We start from the raw sequence: 9917 nt of genomic DNA, 5'->3' as shown, positions 1-9917 counted from the left end.
TGGTGGTATTGATTCTTTCTATAATAGTGTTCTTTATTTTAAAGCATTACCTTGTGATGGTGTGTATGAAACTGTATCTGTTGTAGATAACTTAGGAAATAATGTATTGTGTATCGACTCTTCCACTAGCTCAGATAAAGCATTCTTATGGCATTGCTGTCTTGGACACGTAAGCAAGAAACACATAGGCCAACTCCAAAAGGATAGAGTCTTGGAATCATTTGACCTAAAGTCAGATGATAGTTGTGAATCTTATCTACTTCGAAAAATGACAAAGTCACCTTTTACTGGCACTTGTGCTAGGGGTGAAGGTTTGTTGGATCTCATACACACAGATGTGTGTGGACCCTTCAGAACAGCCACTAGAGATGCTAATCGCTTTTATGTGACTTTTATTGATGATTTTAGTAGATATGGATATGTCTACTTAATCAAACACAAGTAGGAAACCTTTGATAAATTCAAAGAGTTTAAGCAAGAAGTGGAGAATCAATTGGGCAGGAACATTACGATGCTTCGATCCGATTGAGGTGGTGAGTATCTTAGTACCGAGTGCGTTGACTATCTTAAGGAATGTGGGATAGTCTCACAATTGACACCTCCCAGAACACCACAGTTGAATGGTGTAGCTAAGAGGCGCAATCGAACCTTGTTGTACATGGTTCATTCCATGATGAGTCGTGTTTCTCTACCGATCTCATTTTGGGGGTATGCCTTAGAGATTACCACCAATATCCTTAATCTAGTCCCTACAAAGAAGGTTGCCAAAACACCTCACGAGATGTGGAATGGAAAAGTTCCAAATCTAAACCACATCAAGGTTTAGGGTTGTGAGGCTTTCGTGAGATGCGAGACTCACGACAAGATCGAACCTCGAAGTGAGAGGTGTATTTTCATCGGCTACCCACATAAATCTTTTGGTTATATCTTCTACAGATCCAATGACAATGTGGTCTTTGTAGAAAGAAGAGGAGTCTTTCAAGAGAGAGAACTCATAAGCCAAGGAGACAGTGGGAGGCAAGTTGACCTTGAAGAAATTCAAGAGTCAAGCGGTGAAGGAACCTCAAACCCTAGCCCTCTACCTGAGGAGGAAACTCCTGTTGAGCTGACTGAAGATTTCATACCTCTGAGGCATTCCGCCAGAGTTAGGAATGCACCCGAACATTATTATGGTTTCCATATTACTGTAGAAGGTGATACCCTTATCAGTGATAATACACTGATAAATCTGGAAGAGCCTAACAGCTACGCGGAAGCCATGGCAGGCCCTGAGTCTGCTAAATGGAAAGAGGCTATGGATAGCGAGATACAATCCATGTATGACAATCAAGTTTGGAACTTGGTTGACAATGTACCAGGTTGTAAGACAGTAGGGTGCAAATGGATCTTCAAGAAGAAGACCGACATGGATGGTAATGTACACACTTATAAGGAACGACTGGTTGCAAAGGGTTATTCTCAAACTCCGGGAGTTGATTATGATGAGACCTTTGCACCAGTGGCCAAGATGAAGTCTATTAGGGTTCTGTTAGCCATTGTTGCATTTCATGATTATGAAATATGGAAAATTGATGTCAAAACCGCTTTCCTTAATGGAAATTTGGCTGAAGATGTTTACATGGTTCAGCTAGAGGGTTTTGTAAGTACAGAATACCCTAATAGGGTGTGTAAGCTTGAAAAATCCATATATGGATTGAAACAATCATCTCACATATGGAATCTTTGCTTCGATGAGAAAGTCAAAGAGTTTGGCTTTTCGAGATGTGAAGATGAATCTTGTATATATGTCAAGGCTAGTGGGAGTATAGTTAGCTTTTTGGTACTATATGTGGATGACATATTGCTCATAGGAAATGACATCCCAACCTTGTAGGATGTGAAATCCTGGCTTGGGAAGTGTTTCGCTATGAAAGACCTAAGAGAAGCTGCCTATATCCTCGGGATAAAGATTTTGAGAAGCAAGAGTAAAAGACTAATTGGACTTAGTCAGAGTACCTACTTGGACAAAGTGCTGAAGAGGTTCAGTATGGAAAATTCCAAGAAAGGAGATTTACCTATTCAGTGTAATGCCAGACTGAGTAAAATTCAGAGCCCGAGTACAGATGAAAAGATAGTTGGGATGAGTCGAGTCCCATATGCTTCCGTTGTAGGCTCGATCATGTATGCTATGACTTGTACTCATCCTGATGTTGCTTTTGCTTTAATCATGGTTAGCAGATATCAGAGTAATCCTAGCAAGGCTCATTGGACTGCAGTAAAGAATATTCTCAAGTATCTGCGATGGACTAAGGACTGGGTCCTTACCCTTGGTGGGAGTGATTACTTGAAAGTAGCAGGATATAGTGATGCTAACTTTCAGATTGATAAGGATAGTTTCCACTCTCAGTAGGGCTGGGTCTTTACCCTAAATGGAGGGGCAATTACATGGAAAAGTTCCAAGGAAGATATAGTGGCTGATTCATCTTGTGAATCAAAGTATATAACAACAAGTGAAGCAGCAAAGGAGGCTATATGGCTAAGAAACTTCATTGGAGACCTTGGAGTTGTACCAACTATTAAGGAGCCCATGGAAATTTTCTGTGATAGTGAAAGTGCAGTTGCCTTAGCAAAGGAACCAAGGGATCACGGGAGATCCAGGCACATCGACAGAAAATATCATTTCATCAGACATCAAATAGAAGAAGGAATCCTCGTGGCAAAGAGGGTATCATCATATGAGAACCCGACAGATCTCCTCATGAAGAGACTGAGTAGGGTTAAGCATCTTCTGCATGCTAGATGCATAGGGCTAAGAGATGATATTAGTTTTTAGAATTTAGATGATTTTGAAATATGTAAAATGTAATTGACATTTGATGATAAATAAAAGTTGTTATTTATGAGTAAAGTGTTGCTATCTCTTGTCAATCATTTACTAGTATTTCTTTTTGCATGTTTTGACTTCCAGAATAATTATGTTATGGTATATATCATATTATTCAAATTCTCCACAATCAATTATATGTTGGAAGTACATATGAATCAAGACTGTCATAGGTTGTTTGTAGAGGTCCAGGATGTTGGACAAAGGGGGCTACAACACTCATGAGTGCTCATAAGTTCTGAGTATTGGATTCAACCCACACTCACTGGTATTACTTCATGGAATTTATCTCGAGTGATCGTGAGACGCTAATATCATATAAGTCTTCAAAACTAGACATATTATTTGTTACGTATGAGTTGGTTATGCATTGATTGTACGAAAACGCATTGGTAACTCGATGTTATAAAACAAACCTTTGTGTGTAATTCAACAAGTAATAGAGCAAAGATATGAGTCGAAGTTTATCTGTTCCTTCTTGGATTCGAAGCGATATTTGGACCCCTCGATGATTTTGTTTTGACCCATGTACTGGGCCCGGTCAAAACTAAATTGATGTGTTCAATTAAGTTCTATGTCAAACAAATCAGAAATCGGGAAACAACTACTAGACAATAGAAAGACGCTGTTCCATGTGTTTGTCTGGCTGATATCTAGAATAGAGGATTATATGATCACTTATCTAAAATGGCACTCCATCATCTTCTCAGTTCCGAGAGACCTTGCAAGAGCTACAATTGCTGATCGGTTCCTGAAGTCATACTTGCAACTATAGTTATTAGACTTATCCAAGTGGGAGACTATTGGATATATTGTCCAAGTCCATAACTATATTGGTATGTACTTGACCCGAACCGACATGGTCCATTTGGGTTGCATGGCATCATGCACTTGGATAGACTAAATGAGAGAAATAAGACACTTATGGTTTATTAATATAAGTTCTAATATTTTAATAATAAGATTAATAATATTTAGTTAGTATTGATCAATAATTAATTTGGAATTAATTATGTGATCAAAAGAAGACTAATTAAATATATGGGTTGATTGTGTCAATCATCCATAACTTATATAGTGGGCCAAGGCTCCATGGATTATCAAGTTGGGTTAAACCCATAAGATGCTCCATGGATGCTCCATGGGGGTTACATAACCCATGGGTCATGGAAATGAAAGGTCATGACAATTAGGGTTTACATGGTGTAACCCTAATTGTAACATACTATATAAAGAAGCTATTATTCAGCATTTTTGGCCACTAGAGTGAATCCAAGAGGGCTAGCCGAAAATCCAAGTGTTCTTATTCTCTTAGTGTTTATTCCAAGTGTACTTGGTGTTGTGTGAAGCATTTGAGGCATCACACTTGAGGTGCTAGGCTCACAAGGTTTCAAAGGAATCCAAGCTACAAAGAGGTATGCAATTCTTACTAACTATTAGAATAAAAGATCCCCATGTATGCTAGATAGGATTATGAACCTTGGAAAATCATTTTGCATATATCTTAGTTAATCATAGATCCAAGGTTTCTAGGGTTTCATGTACACCATAGGAGTGTTAGAATGCTCAAAACCCAACATATTCGCGTCAGCCTTTCCATATTGTATGTCTCCTTTATTGGGAGGAAATGGGTGGATTTTGTCAATTGGTGAACGATCACCCATATAGCATCCAAACCGTCTGCCGTCTTGGGTAATTTGGTTATAAAATCCATTGTTATCCTCTCCCATTTCCACTCAGGTATTTAGGGTTGCTGAAGTAGACCCGACGGCTTCTGATACTCCACTTTAACTTTGGCTCAAGTGAGGCACTTGCCTACGTAAGTGCCAATCTCCGCTTTCATGTTCGGCCACCAATAATATTGTTTGATATCCAGGTACATCTTGTCGGAACCAGGATGGATAGAGTACCTTGTTTTATGAGCCTCATTCATTATCACGTCCCGAAACCCACCGAACCTCGGTGTCCAGATTCGGTCCATAAGATAATAGGCTCCGTCTTCTTTGACTGTCAGATTCTTTTCCATTCCGCATAATGCCTCATTGGTGATGTTTTCCAGCTTCAAAGCTTCCTGTTGGGGCTCTTTGATTTGTGAAGATAAATGGGAATGGACGGTCATTGTCAGTGTCTTTACTCGGCGACCCGAGTACTCTTTTCGACTTAAGGCATCGACTACTACATTCACTTTGCCTAGGTGGTATTTGATTTCACACTCGTAGTCATTTAGTAATTCGACCCATCTTCGTTGTCTCATGTTCAATTCCGTTTGGTTTAGGATGTGTCGGAGGCTCTTGTGATCACTTTGTACCGTGAAGGTAGTGCCTCTAAATCTTTAAAGCGGATACCACAACTCCCAGTTCGAGTTCTTGGGTGGTGTAGTTTACTTCATGGGTCTTTAGTTTGCTTGAGGCGTAAGCTATCACCTTTCCTCGTTGCATGAGCACACACCCTAACCCATGATTAGAATCATCGCAGTATACTACGAAGTCCTCCGTTCCTTCTGGCAAGGACAGTACTAGAGCACTGCAGAGGGCTTGTTTTAGGGTTTGGAAGACAGCTTCTTGTTTGTCATTCCAAAGGAAAGGCGCACCCTTCTGGGTGAGAGCGGTGAGAGGCTTGGTGATTTTGGAGAAGTTTTGGATGAATCTTCGGTAATAACCGGCGAGGCCTAAAAATTGTTGGATTTCGGTTGGGGTTTTTGGGGTTTCCCAGCCCTAAATAGCTTTGATCTTGGCGGTGTCCACATGTATTCCCTCTTCACTGACTATGTGACCCAAAAATTCCACTCTATGAATCCAGAATTTGTATTTTGAGAATTTTGCGTAAAGCTTTTCTGCTCTCAATGTTCCCAAAATCCGTCATAGATGTTGGTCGTGCTCTTCCTTGCTCTTAGAGTAAACGCGTATATCATCGATGAAAACAATCATGAAGTTATCAAGAAATGGCCGACTAACTCTGTTCATTAGATCCATAAAGGCTACTGACGCGTTTGTGAGACCGAAAGGCATGACTACAAACTTGAAGTGTCCATAACGGGTTCGGAAAGCAGTCTTTGGGATATCCTCCTCTCGGACTCTTAGTTGGTAGTATCCGGACCTCAGATCTATCTTGGAAAAGTAATTAGCTCCTTGGAGTTGGTCGAATAAATCATCGATTCGAGGAAGTGGGTATCGATTCTTGACGGTGAGCTTGTTCAATTCTCGGTAATCTATGCACATTCTGAAAGACCCGTCCTTCTTCTTAACAAACAGAACTGGAGCTACCCAAGGCGAGAAACTTGGCTTGATGAATCCTTTGTCGAGAAGCTCACTTAGTTGACTAGATAACTCTTTCATCTCGATAGGAGCTAATATGTAAGGTGATTTGGCGATAGGGGTGGCTCCAGGTACAAGATCGATTCGGAACTCGACCTGGCGCTCGAGAGGTATTCCAAGAAAATCCTCAGGAAATACGTCGGGAAAGTCACGTACATCAGGAATATCGTTGATGTTTTTCTCCTCCTTTGTTTTACCCACAACATGAGCAAGAAAGGTGTGATTCTTTTTATGCAGGCACTTTTGTGCTTGGATGCAAGAAATGAGTTGGAGGTTTGAGCCTGGTTTAATGCCATAAACTATTAGGGTTTCATCGTTGGGTAGGTGAAGGCGAACAACCTTCTCGTGACACATAATCTCAGCATGGTGGGGGCTTAACCACTTCATGCCAACAATCACATCAAAGCTCCTAATATTAATCGACATCAAACTGATTGGGAAGGAATGATTATTTAACATTAGTGTGCACCCTACGTAGACATCGTTGGTTGATTCTGTTTTACCGTTGGCCATCTCGACCGTATACGTTTCATTCAATTTGTGAGGATTTTGATCGAGTAAGTGTTTGAATTTGTGGCGTACGAAGCTTCATTCAGTGACACTATCAAATAAAACACACACATAAGAGTTGTTGAGGGGAAGCATACCAATCACTACTGTTGGATCTTGCACTGCTTCTCCTTGCCCCATGGTTAAGACCCTTCCTGCGTTCTGATTGTTGTTCTTGGGGAAGTTGCGTTTAAAATGGCCGGTTTCTCCGCATCCATAGCATGCACGGCTGGATACGGAGTTGTTGTCATTGAGTTGCTTTTTTTTTTGTGGGGGCATCTTACAATACCGGACAGTGTGTCCCTTTCGATTGCAGTTGGTGCATTGGAAATCCTTGCATGCCCCGTAATGGTGATAGTTACACTTGTCACACTTGGGATTGGATCCCGCGTATGTCTTTGTTAGCGCTGTTGTGGTTGAGGCAGGGGCGGTTGGGGCTGGTGCGGCTGGAGCGGTAGCAGAATGGACTGCTACTGTCTATGGTTTCTTGGATGGCCCTGCGTTCTGTCATCCTCTTTGCTTGTTTCCCCGTTCTTCTTGCTTCCTCCTTCCTGTTTGCTCTCTCCCTCGGTTGTTTGGTACTTTTCTTATCACTGTGATCATAAAGTTTCTTGGCCAGCCATTTTGCAATGTCGTAGGTCTCGGGTTTTCAGGCAATTATGTTCCCCTGAATGGGAGGCGTCAACCCCCATATGAATCGCTCGACCTTCTTTCCTTCGGATGTAATCATACTAGGACACAAGAGGGATAGCTCGTTAAACCTTGAAATATACGCGTCAATGTCCGAATTCTGCATTGTAAGGTTCCATAATTCTTGGTCGAGCTTTTGTACCTCCCTTGAGGACAGTACTCTACGATTAACATTTCCATGAGTTCTTCCCAGGACATGGCGTTTGCAACGAGAAGTGTCATGGCCTCAATATGACCGTTCCACCATGACAATGCTTGATCAATGAAGGTGCATGCAGTGAAATTGACCTTACTCCCTTCTAGAAATTCGTATATTTCGAACACCGATTCAATCTTCTTGATCCATCGTTTCAAGGCTATGACTCCTCCAGTCCTGTTGAAATTGCGGGGTCTTGCATTAGAAAAGTCTTTGTAGGTGCAAGCCCTCACAGGTCCTTGATTTATTCCTTGGTAGGAGCTTCTCGTCCCTTGACCATTACCACTATTATTTCCGTTTTGTATGTGGGCTAACTCTGCTGTTACTGCTGCTGAGACCGCCGCTTGAAATGTTGCAGAGTTCATTTCCGGCGGGGGCGGCGGTGGTGGTGATGTGTTATTGTTCTTTCAAATTGGTCTCCTCGGCATCTTTCTTCCTGGATCAGAAGCATAATGAGTATCCAATGCATTTCGCTTCACGATTTATTGATTATAGAATTGTATCGGTGATTTGGGTGCATATGAACAAGTGTGTGTATAAATTCAACATGTAATAGTAGCAACAAAGTACACAATGGGTAACACATCAGAAGAAATATATATATATATATATATATATATATATATATATATATATATCCGCTTTTCATTGATGATAATTTCTTGAGTACATGAAAATTTTGCCTTATAACAACATACAATACACATAGTGAAATAAAAGCTAACACAAAAATACATAGGGTAGTGCACAGAAGGAAGTCGATACGGTGGCGAGTGAATAGGTGCTAGCCGCAACGAGTGGGTTCTGGTGGTGCCGACGATGAGGTAGACGTGCCCTAGAGCTCAACTAACCTGCATTTGGTGATTCGTACATGCTCCTCCAAAGCGGAGTGCTGCTGCTAGTATTCTCTGACCTCCGCTCATGCAGTGGCAAGATCTTCCATGAGTCATTCCATCGGATAGAAGTCTCACTCTAGGTCTCGCGTGCGAGTATCCATGATCTACATAGCTGCCCGCATCTGCATTACTCGGTCGGTAGTCACTTGAGCCTGGGCACCGATGTCCCTAATGCGTCTGACGACGACAGGGAGTGCGTGATCTGTTGGTCCTCCATGCCGAAGATCGTAGTAACCTCGGTTCATCCCAAATGGTAGTTGCTGACCCTGGCGTCGGCCCCATCTCTCGATATCATCAGCCCAAGGAGGTGTAGGGCCATTGTAGCCCATCCTATACGGTAGTACCCTTTCCATTTAGGGAGGGTTGATAACCTCAGACTCTGCATCTGATTCCTCATCCGCCCGCATCTTCCTCGACTTCTTCATCGATGTCCTCTTCTTCAAACTCTATCGGTTCTTCGGGATCCTCCATGGGTTCCTCAGGGTCTTCTTCAGGGTCTTCCTCAATCTAACCTCATTCCCTTGATTAGGAAAGTAGGGTTCTCCAGGGTGGTGAAGGCCTGCCATGTCGTCTGTGCAAGAATGAGTGAGTACGAGAAAATAGGTAAAACGTCAAAATACTCCTATAGTATTTTACTTATTTTAGGGTTAGTTCTCAAAACTTTTGGATAACAAGTTGGGAAACTTTAGACTTGTTGATACACCACTACCACTCCCGAAGACATGTTGGTCATATCTCAAATAAATATAGTCGATCAGGCTATATTTATTCCATATATGATTACATAACTGTCCAGGTTTGACTGTAGTGTTCAACCTTTGAGTTCTTTTGTTTTACATCTTGTTATGATACAGTCCTAGCAAGCATGTGTTCTTTTAGTCAGAGTGTTTTAGTCCCATTTTATTTATAGTTGTATATCCTGTATGGCTAGATATACTAGTTCACTATAAACAATGCTATAATACCAATCTGTCACACCCCCGAACCAGAACGGCGGAAACGCCCGGAGGTGGGTGACGTCATTGTGCAATATCATAACAATTGTATATAATTGAAGCATAGCAAATCCAAACATCATAAATCAATATAACAAGCTTACATTGTTTTACAACGTGTTTATGTTCTTAAATTTACTCAAAAGAAACATCACTAAGCAATTTTCCAAAATACAGTAAAATAATCTTGAGTCCGCGATCCATAACCTGCTTATTGATTTCCTAAGAATACAAGTCATTTGAAAAGCGTCAACATAAAATATGTTAGTGAGTTCATAAGCATTTTCGTGTAAAAACTTCGATGATAGTTTAGAAATTAAAAAAATCCAATATTTTCTCATCAAAATAGTTGTAATTCTTGTTTCAAATCGAGTATAGTTGCATGTGTGTCTTAAATCAACGTTTTCGAAGTCG

The sequence above is a fragment of the Lactuca serriola genome, chromosome 5, assembly GCF_051521515.1.
Source record: "Lactuca serriola cultivar US96UC23 chromosome 5, Lser_US96UC23_V15, whole genome shotgun sequence".
In the NCBI taxonomy this organism is placed as follows: domain Eukaryota; kingdom Viridiplantae; phylum Streptophyta; class Magnoliopsida; order Asterales; family Asteraceae; genus Lactuca; species Lactuca serriola.
The sequence above is the reverse complement of the archived record's forward strand: the minus strand, read 5'-3'. Positions refer to the sequence as shown.